Genomic DNA, 18,825 nt, shown 5'->3' with positions numbered 1-18,825 from the left:
TCCTCCTCCGTTGGTGTTGTGAGAGAGATTGTTTGTCTGCCCTAAATAAATAGAGGTGTTGGAAGGTTCAGTTATACCTGAGGTTCTTTGTGACCGGTGCAGTCATCATTAAAGAGCGACTGAACACACCAATACTGCGGTGTTTTTCTGTTGCTCATTAAGAAAAATTTGATTTCAATCCTGGGGTGTGTTTAATGTGACAGTTACTGATGTTTGTCCCCCAGGAGACACAATAACCCCATTCCAGTACATGAAACACCGACGTCATGCACAGATGCGAGCGACTCCTGGCTGCAGTAAGAAAGCCATCACCATCTGCACCCTTTCAACATAGCCTAGATTGACGTTTTTGGGGTTTTCATAGCTTAAAAGGACGTTTTGATTCTTGCTTAAACAGTCGCGAAGATTATATTTGATTGTGATCTTTGCAAAATAACTATTTGGATGCAGCAGTTGTTAGCTCGAATGCTAACGCTTCATATAGGCTGTAGCAAAAGCTAGCCAAAGAGACATTTTACTGGTTGAAATGTAAGTGTTTTTTTTAAGTATAATGCAGTAAATTTGCAATGACAACACAAACATTATATTAAGTATGAAAATCATGCGAGCGTCACAATCCAATTATAATCCAAAAGTAGCGTGAAATGCACTCATAGCAACATGTAAATAGAAGCTTTTTTTCTATAAAACTCCCCCGTGTTCTGCCACCAATTTTGCGCTTTGCCCTCGTGCAGCAATGTTTGCAAACACAGAAAGGGGTTTGCGCTAATACTGAAATCTGTCCACGGTTTTGGTTAGGGTATGTTCTAATAGCCACAGTGGGAACAACATCCCCTATACACTTCCTGATGAACTCAGTCACCTTGTCCATGTACAGCCGTGGCCAAAATTTTTGAGAATGACACAAATATTAATTTTCACATAGTCTGCTGCATCAGTTTGTATGATGGCAATTTGCACATACTCCAGAATGTTATAAAGAGTGATCAGATGAATTGCAATTAATTGCAAAGTCCCTCTTTGTCATGCAAATGAACTGAATCCCATAAAAACATTTCCACTGCATTTCAGCCCTGCCACAAAAGGACCAGCTGACATCATGTCAGTGATTCTCTCGTTAACACAGGTCTGAGTGTTGACGAGGACAAGGCTGGAGATCCCTCTGTCATGCTGATGAGTTGAATAACAGACTGGAAGCTTCAAAAGGAGGGTGGTGCTTGAAATCATTTGTCTCCTCTGTCAACCACGGTTACCTGCAAGGAAACACGTGCCGCCATCATTGCTTTGCACAAAAAGGGCTTCACAGGCAAGGATATTGCTGCCTGTAAGATTGCACCTAAATCAACCATTTATCGGATCACCAAGAACTTCAAGGAGAGCGGTTCAATTGTTGTGAAGAAGGCTTCAGGGAACCAAAGAAAGTCCAGCAAGCGCCAGGACCGTCTCCTAAGTTGATTCAGCGTTGGGATCGGGGCACCACCAGTACAGAGCTTGCTCAGAATGGGAGCAGGCACGTGTGAGTGCATCTGCACGCACAGTGAGGTGAAGACTTTGGAGGATGGCCTGGTGTCAAAAAGGGCAGCAAAGAAGCCACTTCTCTCCAGGAAAAACATCAGGGACAGACTGATATTCTGCAAAAGGTACAGGGATTGGACTGCTGAGGACTGGGGTAAAGTCATTTTCTCTGATGAATCCCCTTTCCGATTGTTTGGGCATCCGGAAAAAAGCTTGTCCGGAGAAGACAAGGTGAGCGCTACCATCAGTCCTGTGTCATGCCAACAGTAAAGCATCCTTAGAAGACCATTCATGTGTGGGGTTGCTTCTCAGCCAAGGGAGTGGGCTCACTCACAATTTTGCCTAAGAACACAGCCATGAATAAAGAATGGTACCAACACATTCTCAGAGAGCAACTTCTCCCAACCATCCAGGAACAGTTTGGTGACGCACAATGCCTTTTCCAGCATGATGGAGCACCTTGCCATAAGGCAAAAGTGATAACTAAGTGGCTCGGGGAACAAAACATTGATATTTTGGGTCCATAGCCAGGAAACTCCCCAGACCTTAATCCCATTGAGAACTTGTGGTCAATCCTCAAGAGGCGGGTGGACAAACAAAAACTCACAAATTCTGACAAACTCCAAGCATTGATTATGCAAGAATAGGCTGCCATCAGTCAGGATGTGGCCCAGAATGTCATTGACAGCATGCCAGGGCGGATTGCAGAGGTCTTGAAAAAGAAGGGTCAACACTGCAAATATTGACTCTTTGTCTCAATTTCATGTAATTGTCAATAAAAGCCTTTGACACTTATGAAATGCTTGTAATTATACTTCAGTATTCCATAGTAACATCTGACAAAAATATCTAAAGTCACTGAAGCAGCGAACTTTGTGAAAATCTATATTTGTGTCATTCTCAAAACTTTTGGCCACGACTGTATACGTCAATGTTATTCTCAGAGGCAACCCGGAACATTTCCCAGTCAGCGTGATCAAAACAATCTTGAAGCATGGATTCTGATAGATCAGACCAGCGTTGAATAGATTTTATCACGGATACTTCCTGTTTGAGTTCCTGCCTTATAGGAAGGGAGGAGCAGAATGGAGTCGTGATCTGATTTGCCGAAAGGTAGGGCGGGGGAGATCCTTGTCGCCATCCTGGAAGGGAGAGTAGTTCGGAGGCTCGGTGCTCAAGAGCGCGTGTCCTCCTCACGGTCCGGTATATCCGGCGCCACCTTCCCGCCCCAGCCCAGTACCACCAGTGCCTACACCACGCACCAGGCTTCCAGTGCATCTCCAGAGCCCTGTTCCTCCTCCACGCACTCTCCCTATGGTGCGTGTCTCCAGCCCAGTGCCTCCAGTTCCGGCACCACGCACCAAGCCTCCTGTGCGTCTCCAGAGCCCTGTACGCACTGTTCCTTCTCCCCGCACTCGCCCTGAGGTGCGTGCCCTCAGCCCGGTACCTCCAGTTCCCGGCACCACGCATCAGGCCTATAGTGCGTCTCAGCCGGCCAGAGTCTGCCGTCTGCCAGCGGTGCCTGAACTGCCCGTCTGCCAGCGGCGCCTGAACTGCCCGTCTGCCCAGCGGCGCCTGAACTGTCCGTCTGCCCAACGCTGTCAGAGCTGGCCGTCTGCCAAGCGCCGTCGGAGCCATCCGTCTCCCCAGCGCCATCTGAGCCATCCGTCTCCCCAGCGCCATCTGAGCCATCGTCTCCCCAGCGCCGTCTGAGCCATCCCTCTGTCCCGAGCCGTTAGAGCGCCCGTCTGTCCCGAGCCGTCAGAGCCGTTCGTCAGTCAGGAGCCGCTAGAGCCATTCGTCAGTCAGGATCTGCCAGGGCCGCCAACCAGACAGGATCTGCCAGAGCCGCCAACCAGACAGGATCTGCCGGAGCCGCCAACCAGACAGGTATTGCCGGAGCCGTCAGCCAGCCATGAGCGTCCAGAGCCGTCAGCAGTCATGAGCTGCCCTACAGTCATGAGCTGCCCTACAGTCATGGCGCCCTACAGGTCATGAGCTGCCCTACAGTCAGAGCTGCCCTACAGTCAAGAGCTGCCTTACAGTCATGAGCTGCCCTACAGTGCGGAGCTGCCACTCAGTTCCGGAGCTGCCACTCAGTCGGAGCTCGCCACTCAGTCCAGCTGCCACTCAGTCCGGAGCTGCCACTCAGTCCGGAGCTGCACTCAGTCCGGAAGCTGCCACTCAGTCCGGAGTTGCCCCTCTGTCCTGAGCTACCTCTCTGTCCTGAGCTACCTCTCTGTCCTGAGCTACCTCTTTGTCCTGAGCTACCTCTTTGTCCTGAGCTACCTCTTTGTCCTGAGCTACCTCTCTGTCCTGAGCTACCTCCAAAATCATGTGGGGGCCTTGGGGAGGATTCTTAGGCCAAGATCGTGGGCGAGGGTCGCCACTCAAAGGACGCTAAGGAGAGGGACAAAGACAGTGGTGGAGTGGTGTCCTCGTCCACCGCCGGAGCCGCCACCGCGGACAGATGCCCACCCAGACCCTCCTCTTGAGTTGTAGGGGTGCGTTCGGAGTCCGCACCTCAGGAGGGGGGTACTGTAACGTCCTGACCAGAGTTATTATGTGTTTTGCTTGTTTAGTGTTGGTCAGGACGTGAGCTGGGTGGGAATTCTATGTTGTGTGTCTAGTTTGTCTGTTTCTATGTTTCTATGTCCAGCCTAATATGGTTCTCAATCAGAGGCAGATGGTAATCGTTGTCCCTGATTGAGAATCATATATAGGAGGCTTGTTTTGTGTTGGGATTTTGTGGGTGTTTGTTTKCTGTCTCTGTGATTGTCTGCACCAGATAGGTCTGTCTCGGTTTTTGCACATTTGTTATTTTGTATTGTTGTTTGTAGTGTTTCACTTGTTCTTTATTAAACATGTTTAACACTAGCCGTGCTGCACTTTGGTCCTCTCCTTCACCCCTGGAAGAAAACCGTTACACTACTAGTACTACTACTACTACTACTACCAGTACTACTATCGTCACTACCACTACAACCTCTTTAATTACCATGAAAAACACTTAAAGTGTAGCAAGCACACCAGATTTTCTTCAGGATATTTTTTTCTAGTTTATTAATACATTCAAGTCAAATTATATTCCATGTGTGGGTGTATTCCTTCTAATTGCACGAGAGAACATTTTGAAAACAGTTATCTATGCCTTTACATATCTACTATTAATGTCCCTCTCGTTTTCCTCCCGGTGAGTCAATATCATTCAAGTTAATTTACTGAGATGTCCTTTTCACTATTATTCCTATGCTGATCTATCAGTCTTTGGTGAGATGGTTACATGTGCTTGCTGAAAACCATGCACAACTGTTCATACTTATTCTTAGTCGCCTTTCCGCTGGACCATGTAGCGCCAAAACCGTAAAAGCTACCAACACCAAAACAACTTTAAAACTTCCAGACTGAGACTGGTCAGTGTGCTTGAAAAAACGTTGAAACTAATTATACTTTTCACACCGTAACTAGTCTTCAACCGTTTAAGCTAGAAACACCATTCAAATTTTAAAACGTGCAGACCGGTCTGGAATAGGTTACTTGTATACACATTTTTTATATTTTTTATACTTTTTGAACTACCAGACGAGCTAACTAGACCCACTCCAATTTGCATACCGCCCCAACAGATCCACAGATGACGCAATCTCAATCGCACTCCACACTGCCCTTTCCCACCTGGACAAAAGGAACTCCTATGTGAGAGTGCTGTTCATTGACTACAGCTCAGCGTTCAACATCATAGTGCCCACAAAGCTCATCACTAAGCTACGGACCCTGGGACTAAATACCTCCATCTGCAACTGGATCTTGGACTTCCTGACGGGCCGCCCTCAGGTGGTAAGGGTAGGCAACAACACATCTGCCACGCTGATCCTCAACACTGGGGCCCCTCAGGTGTGTACTAAGTCTCCCCCTGTACTCCCTGTTCACCCACGACTGCATGGCCAAACACGACTGACACCATCATTAAGTTTGCTGACGATACAACATTGGTAGGCCTGATCACCGACAAAGATGAGATAGCCTATAGGGAGGAGGTCAGAGAACTGGCAGTGTGGTGCCAGAACAACAACCTCTCCCCCAATGTGAGCAAGACAAAGGAGCTGATCATGGACTACAGGGAAAGGCAGGCCGAACAGGCCCCCATTAACATCAATGGGGCTGTAGTGGAGCGGGTCGAGTTTCAAGTTCCTTGGTGTCCACATCACCAATGAACTATTGTGGTCCAAACACACCAAGACAGTCGTAAACAGTGCACGACAAAACTTTTTCCCCCTCAGGAGACTGAAAAGATTTGGCATTGGTCCCCAGATCCTCAAAAAGTTCTACAGCTGCACCATCAAGAGCATCCTGCCCGGTTGCATCAGCGCCTGGTATGGCAACTGCTCGGCATCTGACTGTAAGGCGCTACAGTGGGTAGTGCGTAAGCCCAGTACATGTACTGGGGCCAAGCTTCCTGCAATCCAGGACCTATATAATAGGCGGTGTCAGAGGAAAGCCCATAAAATTGTCAGAGTCTCCAGTCACCCAAGTCATAGACTGTTTTCTCTGCTACCGCACGGCAAGTGGTACCGGAGCGGCAAAACTAGGACCAAAAGGCTCCTTAACAGCTTCTACCCCCAAGCCATAAGACTGCTGAACAATGAATCAAATGGCCACCGCACTATTACATTCAACCCCCCTCCCCTCTATTTGTTTTGTACATTGGTGCTACTCGCTGTTTATTATCTATGCATAGTCATGTCACCCATGTCTACATGTACAAATGACCCCAACTAACCTGTACCCCCGCTCACTGACTTGGTACCGGTACCCCCTGTGTATAGCCTCGTTATAGTTATTTTCATTTTTTTTTTTAATTCCCTGTTTTCTCCACAATTTCGTGGCATCCAATTGTTAGTTACAGTCTTGTCCCATCGCTGCAACTCCCGAGCGGACTCGGGAGAGGCGAATGTCGAGAGCCGTGCGTCCTCCGAAACACAACCCAACAAAGCCGCACTGGTTCTTGACACAATTCCCACTTAACCCAGAAGCCAGCCACACCGTACCTGGCGACCGTGTCAGCGTGCACTGTGCCCGGCCCGCCACAGGAGTCGCTAGTGTGCAATGGGACAAGGACATCCCTGCTGGCTAAACCCTCCCCTATCCCGGACGACGCTGGGCCAATTGTGCACCGCCCCATGGGTCTCCCGGTCACAGTGACAGAGCCTGGACTCTAACCTAGAATCTCTAGTGCCTTAGACCTCTGCGCCACTCGGGAGGCCCCTGTTAATGTTATGTTATTGTGTTACTTTTTACAATTTTAATTTTTTACTTTAATTTATTTGGTAAATATTTTCTTAACTCTTTTTGAACTACACTGTTGGTTAAGGGCTTGTAAGTAAGCATTTCACGGTAATGTCACGATCGTCGTATTGTGGAAGAGAGGAGGACCAAGGCGCAGCGTGATAACAATACATCTTCCTTTTATTGAAGACGAAAATGAAACGAAGAACACTGACAAACTATACAAAACAATAAACCGACGAACGTAAAGCTATACAAACAATAAGTGCAGACACAGGCAACTTAGACATAGACAATCACCCACGAACTTCCTTATGAATATGGCTGTCTAAATATGGTTCCCAATCAGAGACAACGATAGACAGCTGTCTCTAATTGAGAACCAATCTAGGCAACCATAGACATACATACACCTAGACTGAACACTGCCCCATAAACATACAAAAACACCTAGACAATTAAAAACACATACATCCCCCATGTCACACCCTGACCTAACTAAAATAATAAAGAAAACAAAGATAACTAAGGCCAGGGTGTGACAGGTAAGGTCTATACTTTTTGTATTCGGCGCATGTGACAAATAAAGTTTGATTTGATTTGTATCCTGTACACATTGTCAGACGTATAGTATGTGTGCTATCTGGCCCACCCAGGCCCATCCCTCAGCTTTTTACCAAAACAGAGGTGGGGAACTGCTTTGTTATAGATTAAACTGTGGCTTGCCTCTTTAAAGCTACAAAACACCAAACCAACATTGATATGTACAGACCGACTTAACTTACATTGCTCATTAGAAGATTGTTACTATTTGTGCTTTTTGAACAATAACCCTTTTAAATGTGCATAAAAGCACCAACATCTTCTGTAGGAAATAACTACTACTAGTAAGTAAACCCTGGACCAGAGCTGGACCATAGCTTTAAAAAAAAAAAAAAAAATCTATAACTTTTATTTAACTACGCAAGTCAGTTAGGAACAAATTCTTATTTACAATGACGACTTACCAGAGCTAGTCAGACTACTACTAGCTAGCCACTAGCTATGTCCTGGACCAGAGATAGTTAGTGGAGACGAGAGCTAGACCAGAGCTAATGCAGACCAGAGCTAGCTACTAGCTTCGCCCTGGACCTTAGCACTGGTCTTGCTCTTGTCCAGGGCGTAGCTCTTAGCTAGCTCACTCTGGCCTAGCTGTGATCTAGCTCTGGTCCAGCTCTGGTCCAGGGTGTAGCTAGTAAGCTCTTGTCTTGCTCTGGTCCAGGGCGTAGCTAGCTAGCTCTGATCTGCACAAGCTCTGGTTCAGCTCTGGTCCAGGGCATAGCTAGTAGCGAGCTAGTTCTGGTCTGCACTAGCTCTGGTCTAGCTCTGGTCCACACTTACTAGCTCTGATCAAGGGTGTAGCTACCTCATCCCTGTCCTATGGTTCCGGTGCAGGATTGTTTAATGATTACGGTAGACCTGTCAGTGCCAGAGTGGAAAAGGTGAAGTTGACACAGTGTGTGTTTACAGTTCGTCTCGTCATTGACATAAATAAGTAGCTCAGTTTGGCCTGTCATCAAACAGGCTCACCCAAACATAGGGTCTACCAAAAAAATAAGATCCCCGGAATCAGGAGGGAATTTTCTATCTGTGTTATGTGTTTATTGATGTTTAGCAATGGATCTTATGCTATGTGTAACAGTTTTTCTTCCTTTCCTCTCCTTGCCCCAACCTGGGCTTGAACCAGGGACCCTCTGAACACATTGTCAACTGTCACCCACAAAGTTTTGTTAACTGTTGCTCCACAAAAACCACGGCCCTTGCAGAGCACTAGTTCAAGTTCTCAGAGCGGGTGACATCCCCAATTGAACACTGCTAGCGCACACCCCTGCTACATATGCATCTGTAGGCCTTACAAATATTACACAATCACTTGAATGTGCAGATTATGGAGTATAAATGGAAGTTAGTAAGGTAATATCAGACAGCTGGTGTTCAGTAGATATGTACAATGGTTTGGCTGGTTTTCAGCTAATGTTAGTTGATTGCAACCACTGCTTGCACACTTTCATGGCAAAACCATGGTAACAAGATTATTTGAGAAATAAATCCATATACTTCTGACTGTGTGTGTAAGAGTGTGATGCACTGACTGGTGTGGTGTGACATCTTGCAGAAAGGACCTGCCATGGTGATGCTGTCTGACACTTGACTAACCCTTACCTAACCCTTACCCCTGGCATGTACTGACCTCCCTACCTGAGAGGTCATCTGCTGGTGTTATGATGACCAATAGTTTGTTTTCACAATCTGCAGGAACTCAGCTGTGTGGAAACTTGCGAAGGAACAGAGAATAGTGGCAACGTCAGCTATCCTAATCTGCACAGACAAGCTAATCACCTTTTACACACTATGTTCCCCACCCGTTTCCACAAATATGCTAACTGCCACGTAACCAAAGAGGTTGTACTTCCTATAAAAGCTGGGACCAACTCTGTTCATTGGGCTCTTAACTCTACACCATTGAGTGATTGTTAAAACTTCTTATGGCTGAGATCCCGTTAACAGGATCGATTTGACAACAGCCAGTGAAAGTGCAGGGCGCCAAATTCAAAGAGAAAATCTCAGAATTAAAATTCCTCAAACATACAAGTATTTTACACCATTTTAAAGATAAACTTGTTGTTAGGTCCGATTTCAAAAAGGCTTTACGACGAAAGCACACCATCTGATTATGTTAGGTCAGTACATAGTCACAGAAAAACACAGCCATTTTTCCAGCCAAAGAGAGGAGTCACAAAAAGCAGAAATAGAGATAAAAGGAATCACTAACCTTTGATGATCTTCATCAGATGACACTCATAGGACTTCATGTTACACAATACATGTATGTTTTTTTTTTCGATAAAGTTCATATTTATATCCAAAAATCTTAGTTAACATTGGCGCGTTAAGTTCAGTAATGTTTTGCCTCCAAAACATCTGGTGATTTTGCAGAGAGCCACATCAATTTACAGAAATACTCATAATAAACATTGATAAAAGATACAAGTATTATACATGGAACTTTAGATCCACTTCTCCTAAATGCAACCGCGGTGTCAGATTTCAAAAAAACTTTACGGAAAAAGCACACCATGCTATAATCTGAGTACAGCGCTCAGAGACCAAAACAAGCCATACAGATATCCGCCATGTTGTGGAGTCAACAGAAGTCAGAAATAGCATTATAAATATTCACTTACCTTTGATGATCTTCATCAGAATGCACTCCCAGGAATCCCAGTTCCAAAATAAATGTTTGTTTTGTTCGATAATGTCCATAATTTATGTCCAAATACCTCCTTTTTGTTTGCTTATTTAATTCCAAATTCCAAATTGATGACACGCCGGCCAGACGAAAAGTCAAAAAATTCCATTACAGTTCGTAGAAACATGTCAAATGATGTATAGAATCAATCTTTAGGATGTTTTTAACATAAATCTTCAATAATGTTTCAACCGGAGAATTCCTTTGTCTGTAGAAATGCGATGGAATGCAGCTAACTCTCACGTGAGCACGCGTGATCAGCTCATGCCAGACCCCTGACTCAATCAGCTCTTATTCCCTCATCCTTCACAGTTGAAGCATCAAACAAGGTTCTAAAGACTGTTGACATCTAGTGGAAGCCTTAGGAAGTGCAATATGACCACATAAACACTGTATATTGGATAGGAAAACCTACAAACCTCAGATTTCCCACTTCCTGGTTGGATTTTTTCTCAGGATTTTGCCTGCCATATGAGTTCTGTTATACTCACAGACATCATTCAAACAGTTTTAGAAACTTCAGAGTGTTTTCTATCCAAATCTACTAATAACATGCATATCTTAGCTTCTGGGACTGAGTAGCAGGCAGTTTACTCTGGGCACCTTATTCATCCAAGCTACTCAATACTGCCCCCAGCCATAAGAAGTTAACCGCTCCATTTTTGAAAATCTTATAATAAAGTTGTTGTTTGAAGAATCTACAGAATCTCTTCCTATTGGTTAGAATTTCCACGAGACTCCCATTGTATGTGTCAGCTTATTGTTCATACAGTGAGATACAATGAGTTCTTTATTCTAATGAGGTGTTGATGTTGTGTTGACACACATTGACTCATTGTGAGATACAGTACACAGAGTTCTCCATGGTGTTTAGGGTTTAGCTCTTGTTTTGACAGTGACTGTATCAGTAGCTGCTGACCTGTCTTGAAACCAGCTCTGTACTTACAGTCGGAAGTTTACATACATCTTATCCAAATACATTTAAACTCAGTTTTTCACAATTCCTGACATTTAATCCTAGTAAAAATTCCCTGTCTTAGGTCAGTTAGGATCACCACTTTATTTTAAGAATGTGAAATGTCAGAATAATAGTAGAGGGAATTAATTATTATGTCTTTCATTACATTCCCAGTGGGTCAGAAGTTTACATACACTCAATTAGTATTTAGTAGCATTGCCTTTAAATTGTTTAACTTGGGTCAAACGTCTCCATTAGCCTTCCACAAGCTTCCCATAATAAGTTGGGTGAATTTTGGCCCATTCCTCCTGACAGAGCTGGTGGAACTGAGTCAGGTTTGTAGGCATCCTTGCTCGCACACGCTTTTTCAGTTCTGCCCACACATTTTCTACAGGATTGAGGTCAGGGTTTTGTGATGGCCACTCCAATACCTTGACTTTGTTGTCCTTAAGCCATTGTCCCACAACTTTGGAAGTATACTTGGGGTCATTGTCCATTTGGAAGACTCATTTGCGAGCAAGCTTTAACTTCCTGACTGATGTCTTGAGATGTTGCTTCAATATATCCACATAATTTTACCTCCTCATGATGCCATCTATTTTGTGAAGTGCACCAGACCCTCCTGCAGCAAAGCACCCCCACAATATGATGCTGCCACCCCCGTTCTTCACGGTTGGGATGGTGTTCTTAGGCTTGCAAGCATCCCCCTTTTTCCTCCAAACATAATGATGGTCATTATTGCCAAAGAGTTCTTTTTTTTGTCCCCATGTGCAGTTGCAAACCGTAGTCTGGATTTTTTATGGTGGTTTTGGAGCAGTGGCTTCTTCCTTGCTGAGCGGCCTTTCAGGTTATTGCGATATAGGACTCATTTTACTGTGGATGTAGATACTTCTGTGCCTGTTTCCTCCAGCATCTTCACAAGGTTTTTTGCATTGTTCTGGGATTGATTTGCACTTTTTTCACCAAAGTACGTTCATTTCCAGGAGACCTGAGTGGTATGACAGCTGCGTGATCCCATGGTGTTTATACTTGCGTACTATTGTTTGTACAGATGAAAGTGGTACCTTCAGGCATTTGGAAATTGCTCCCAAGGATGAACCAGACTTGTGGAGGTTTACAATTTTTGGAGGTCTTGGCTGATTTCTTTTGATTTTCCCATGATGTCAAGCAAAGAGGCACTGAGTTTGAAGGTAGGCCTTGAAATACATCCACAGGTACACCTCCAATTGACTCAAATTATGTCAATTAGCCTAACAGAAGCTTCTAAAGCCATGACATAATTTTCTGGAATTTTCCAAGCTGTTTAAAGGCACAGTCAACTTAGTGTATGTAAACTTCTGACCCACTGGAATAGTGATACAGTGAATTTTAAGTGAAATAATCTGTATGTAAACAATTGTTGGAAAAATTACTTGTGTCATGCACAAAGTAGATGTCCTAACCGACTTGCCAAAACTATGGTTTGTTTACAAGAAATTTGTAGAGTGGTTGAAAAACAAGTTTTAATGACTCCAACCTAAGTGTATGTAAACTTCTGACTTCAGCTGTAACTGAATGCATTAGTTAGCTTAGACTTTAATAGTACATCAAAGTCCATTACCTAATTAATACTTTACTGTTCATTTTTTTCATTTAAAGACCCAGTGCAGTCAAAAACTATGTTTTTCTGTGTTTTATATCTATTTCCTCACTATGAGGTTTGAATAATACTGTGACATTGTGAAAATTATGATAATGCCCTTTTAGTGTAAGAGCTGTTTGAAATGTTGGTGGGATGGAGTTTTGGCCTGCCCGGTGACATCACCAGGGGGGTAAATTAGGTACATTGCGGTAGGCTACTTAATTGTTACCCAGCAATGATTTCATTTTGAGATAAAAACATCTGCATTGGACCTTTACGTTTTTTGTTTCTGTGGTTTAACATAAATCACAGTAGTTTCACAGTTCCAGTATATTCCCAACATGTTTATCTCTGATTTTGTGCTGCTTGCTTTGCTTGACAGTGGGCTTTTCAACTATTCTTATTGAGGCGGCTGGTTTCCCAACTCTACTGCTGGGAAGTAATGCAGTCCATGGGGATGTCACCCCTGGAGCTCCCCACACAGAGGAAGATAACCTAAACAGGATCAAATCCAGGGTAGAAGGGTGAAGGCACTATAACCGACCCTGAATCAGGGGTAGAGATGTTGGTTGACAACTTACTGTGTCTGGCCGCTCTGGCTGTGGCCCTCTCCTTACCTACCTTCTCTGATGGAGCTGCACTACATGTGTTGTCAGCTTCTAACCTGCTGCATGTGGGCAGTAATGAGAACATCTTCGTGGAGTCTCAGGACAATACAGGAGGTTCCCTGAACGTAAAGATCATGGTGAAGAACTATACTACCCAGAACAAACTGCTGGTCTCCAAATGAGTAGTTATGAATGCAGCACCACTTACAGGCTCTGACACAACTGTTAATCCCAGAGAGGGACCACTTTGTGGATGACTCCAAGCAGAAGCAGTATGTGGTCCTGCAGGCCCTGTTCCCTGACCACATCCTGGAGAAAGTTGTCTTGTTCTCCTATCAGTTTGGATACATCTTCACCCATACTGACAAGACCATTTACACAGCGGCCAGCACCGTCTACTACAGAGTGCTCTGTATGACTCCTGGCCTGGAGCCTCTGACAAGGGAGATCTTTGAGGACAAGGAAGTCGCCAAGAACAAAGATATCACCGACTCTGTGGAGATCAGGACACCTGACAGCATCACCATCTTCAGGGAAATCATCAACCCATACAAGGGAGTCAATTCTGGAATGTTCCATCTCCCTGAGATTGTCAGCTTCGGGACATGGCATGTGGTCACGAGGTTGCAGAGCACTCCTCAGAAGACCTCATCTGACTTTGAGTTCAAGGAGTATGTTCTGGACAGCTTCGAGGTTAGTTTGACCCCAGCTAAAGCCTTCTTCTACGTCGAGGACAAATCTCTGACAGTGTATATCCCTGCCAAGTATCTATATAGTAAGGAAGTGACAGGGACAGGCTATGTGGTGTTTGAGGTCATCACAAGAGAGAACAAGAAGATGAGCTTCCGCCGGCTTTCGGCAGGGGGTAGAGATCAGAGAAGGTAAAGGAGTGTGTCGTCTGAATACATCACACAGACTTTCATAGACATCCATCAACTGGTCAGCCAGTCCACTACGTGTCAGTCAGTGTGTTAACAGAGAGAGGGGGTGAGATCGTGGAGGCAGAGAAGAGAGGGATCCCGATCGTCACTTTGCCATACACCATCCTCTTCAAGAGAACACCCAAATACTTCAAACCTGGCATGCCCTTTGACTCGGTTTACATTACAAATCCTGACAACTCTCCAGCCAATGGAGTGGAGATCTTTGTGAAGACCAAGGACCCGGCTATCCTCCCCACCAGACAGGCTGAGGCCAGCATGAAGGCTCTCCCCTACAGGACTTCCACCAAGAATTTCTTCCATGTCGGGGTTGACTCAAATGATCTGAAGATAGGAGACACCATTAAGATCAACCTGAACCTTGGATGTCTCCCCATACAGAACCATGACCTTACATACATGTTCCTGAGCAGAGGTCTGCTGGTGAACGAAGGAAGATTCAAGAGACAGAGCAGCACACTGGTGACACTGTCGGTTCCCATTTCCAAGGAGATGCTTCCGTCGTTACGTATTGTAGCGTACAACCATGTCGGAACAGCTGACCTGGTGGCAGACTCTGTCTGGGTTGACGTAAAGTTCTCATGCATGGACTCACTGAAAGTGACGTCGACCAGGCCCAATGCATCCTGTATGCCTTGTAGGGCTTTCAGTCTGACCATCACTGGAGACCCAGGATCTAGAGTGGAACTGGTGGCTGTAGACAAGGGAGTCTACATACTCAACAACATTGTATTACACAGACCAAGAACTGGAACGCAATAGAAAAGCATGATACAGGCTAGGCTGTACAGCTGGAGGAGGAGCAGACATTATGGGGGTGTTCTGGGATGCTGGTCTGGTATTTGAGACGGATACTCCTAAAGGGACTAGGATCAGAACAGACCCCAGCTGTCCTGATAGTGACAGGCAGAGATGAGCAGTGACCATCAGGTCAAAGTTATCCTCCACAATTACAGCAAAGACCCCATCACTGTGCGTGTGGAGCTGATGGAAATTGCGAGGTGTGCAGCTCAGCTAGCAAGAAGGGTAATTACAGTCAGAAAGTGAACATGTCCAGCTGGGTCGTCCCGTGTCATTATCCTTGTTAAGCTAGGCATGCATTCCATCGAGGTCAAGGCTTCAGTGAAAAACCCCTATGACAATGGGGTTAAGAGGGACCTGTGCGTTGTGGCTGAGGGAGTGCTAGTCAAGAAGGAAACCATCATACTCCTGAACCCTGCTAAACATGGTGGGGAGCAGACGGCACACATACCCAGTGGAGTGCCTAGGAACCAGGTGCCAAACTCTGATGCTGTCACACTGATCAGTGTGCTGGTGGAGCAGGCCATCAGTGGAGACTAACTGGGCAATCTGATAGTTCAGCCAGTCGGGAGTGGGGAAGAGATCATGATATACATGACCCTGCCTGTCATTGCTACACACTACCTGGACAACACCAAAAAGTGTGAGGAAATTGGCTTGGACAAACGAAACACAGCCATCAAGTACATCAACATAGAGCTGCCATACCGTACATATGATGGCCCCTACACTGCCTGGGTCAGCAGACAGAGCAGCACCTGGCTGACAGTGTATGTAGCGAAGGTGTTTGCCATGTCCAGTACTCTGATCAGTGTTCAGGAGAAAGTGCTCTGTACTGCAGTCAAGTGGCTGATCCTGCACACACCACAGCCTGATGGCATCTTCAGTGAGTTTGCTCCGGTCATTCATGCAGAGATGACGGGTAACATGAGGGGGTCGGACAGTGACACCTCAATGACAGCCTTCGTTCTCATCACCATGCAAGAGGCAAGCTCACTGTGTGAGCATCCTGTCAACAGCCAACCAGGCAGTATGATTAAGGCAGTAACGTACCTGGAGAGGCATCTGGCGACCCTAAATAACACCTCTGCTGTAGCTATGACCTCCTATGCTCTGGCCAATGCAGGAAAACTCAACAAGGAGACCCTACTGAAGTTCGCATCTCCACAGCTGGACCCCTGGCCAGTACCTGATGGTAATCAGTACACTCTGAAGGCCACATTGTACGCCCTGCTGGCCGTGGTCAAGGTGAAGGCCATCGAAGAGGCCGGCGACATCGTCAAGTGGCTCAACAAGCAGAACAAGGTGGGAGGGGGATACGGATCCACACAGTCCACCATTATGGTGTTCCAGGCTGTGGCTGAGTATTGGAGCAACGTGAAGGAACGGAAGGACATTGACCTGAACATCCACATAGAAGTGGCCGACAGAGCATCAGTTGCCAAGTGGTCCATTAACAACAAGAACCAGATCCTCACTCATAATGACAAGGTCAATGCCATAGACAAGAACCTGACAGTAAAAGACTGAGGAAATTGTGAGGCGACTGTCAGTGGTGAAGCTGTACTATAACCAGCCAGAGGAAAAGGGCAGTGACCTCTCTCTCACCCTCACTAAGATGGACAAAACAAGCCACGAGGATGCCAAGGAGTTGTTCATGCTCACTATTCAGATGGTTTATCGTAACTTGGAGAGAGACGCAACCTTTTCTGTCCTGGACATCGGCTTGCTGACAGGCTTCATCGTAGATGCAGACGATCTGAAAAAGTTGCCATAGGGGAGGGAGCGCTACATAGAGAAATTTGAGAGGGATAAAGTTCTGTCTGAAAGAGGCTCTCTCTATAAGGGCACAGGGCGAGACCTAGATGCAGACACGGGAGGCAGATGGTTAGAGTCTCTGATATTTATTAGCATCCAAGGGGCAGGCAAGAGAATGGTCATGGACAGGCAAAAAGATCATAACAAGGTCAGAGTCCAGGAGGTACAGAGTGGCAGGCAGGCTCGAGGTCAGGGCAGGCAGTATGGTCAGGCAGGCGGGTTCAGAGTCAGGGCAGGCAAGGGTCAAAACCGGGAGGACTAGCAAAAGAGATAAGAAAAAGCAGGAGCACGGGAAAAACACGCTGGTTGACTCGACAAGACAAACTGGCACAGAGAGACAGGAAACACAGGGATAAATACACCAGGGAAAATAAGCGACACGTGGAGGGGGCGAAGACAATCACAAGGACAGGTGAAACAGATCAGGGTGTGACACTCTCATCCTATATATGGATTAAGGTATCCCATAAGCTAGCAGACAAAATATATTTTGAGATCCACAGTTCTAAAGCCAGCTGCCATCTCTGTATACGAGTACTGCAATCAGAAGGACTGTGTGAAGTTCTACCACCTACAGAGGGAGGATGGTTCCCCGAGCAGACTGTCGTGTATGTGTGCTGAAGAGCACTGCAGTATGCAGAAGAAAGTTGAGTCACAGAGTGGGTGATGACGGACCGCTGCAATACAAGTACGATCTAGGAAAACAGACATGGATAGAGGACTGGCCCTCACAATCAGACTGCCAGTCCAGAGACTACAGAGAAGTCTGTCTAGGAGGAGTTTCTGTCTATAGAGGAGTTTCTCAACCAGATCACGACCTTCGGTTGCCCTGTCTAGTTTCTCTTCTTGTTTTGTTATATTTCCATTTTTGTAACATTGCAATCCAAGTTATTTGTGTTCACCAAACGTACAGTAGACACAGTCAGTAAGCTACTTACTGTGCCCTATCATAACTCATTGGAACACAAAACATATAGTTAGAGGAGTTTGACCACTTGGAATATATTCTGTCAGAAACTGACCAGTTAATTATGTACACTGTGCATTGTGCATAATAAAACCATTTGGAGAAATAAAAAATAAACATCAATCTGTTTCAGCTACAGAGTAGCTGAAACAGACTGACTCAACTTAGATTGTTTGTCAAAAGACTTATGATATTTGTACTTTTTGAGCTATAACCATTTACATTTGCATAAAAGCTCCATAAACATCAAAGGGACATTTTGGAATCACCACTGCTAATGATCCGTTTCAGCTACAAACTCCAACCCAACGTTGAAATGTGCAGTCTGACTCAACATACAGTGGCTTGCAAAAGTATTCACCCCCTTTGGCATTTTTCCTATTTTGTTGCCTTACAACCTGGAATTAAAATGGATTTTTGGGGGGTTTGTATCATTTGATTTACACAACATGCCTACCACTTTGAAGATGCAAAATATTTGTTATTGTGAAACAGACAAGAAATAAGACAAAAAAACGGAAATCTTGAGCGTGCATAACTATTCACCCCCCCAAAGTCAATACTTTGTAGAGCCACCTTTTGCAGCAATTACAGCTGCAAGTCTCTTGGGGTATGTCTCTATAAGCTTGGCACATCTAGCCACTGGTATTTTTGCCCATTCTTCAAGGCAAAACTGCTCCAGCTCCTTCAAGTTGGATGGATTCCGCTGGTGTACAGCAATCTTTAAGTCACACCACAGATTCTCAATTGGATTGAGATCTGGGCTTTGACTAGGCCATTCCAAGACATTTAAATGTTGTCCCTTAAACCACTTGAGTGTTGCTTTAGCAGTATGCTTAGGATCATTGTCCTGCTGGAAGGTGAACGTCCATCCCAGTCTCAAATCTCTGGACGACTGAAACAGATTTCCCTCAAGAGTTTCCCTGTATTTAGCGCCATCCATCATTCCTTTAATTCTGACCAGTTTCCCAGTCCCTGTCGATGAAAAACATCCCCACAGCATTATGCTGCCACCACCATG

At 45.4% G+C, this 18,825-nt stretch overlaps 1 protein-coding gene and 1 pseudogene across 1 annotated transcript in view; both read left to right on the top strand.

The window, feature by feature from the left end:
• Nucleotides 1-18,825, top strand: part of LOC139022605 (mitochondrial S-adenosylmethionine carrier protein-like) — a 109,006-nt gene that overhangs the window by 16,584 nt on the left and 73,597 nt on the right. The window lies entirely within an intron of this gene.
• LOC111970574 (complement C3-like) lies at nucleotides 13,232-17,504 on the top strand (annotated as a pseudogene).

Source organism: Salvelinus sp. IW2-2015, linkage group LG11 (assembly GCF_002910315.2).
Source record: "Salvelinus sp. IW2-2015 linkage group LG11, ASM291031v2, whole genome shotgun sequence".
Classification (NCBI taxonomy): domain Eukaryota; kingdom Metazoa; phylum Chordata; class Actinopteri; order Salmoniformes; family Salmonidae; genus Salvelinus; species Salvelinus sp. IW2-2015.
Note: the sequence above shows the minus strand (reverse complement) of the source record. Positions and strands in the feature narration are given on the sequence as shown.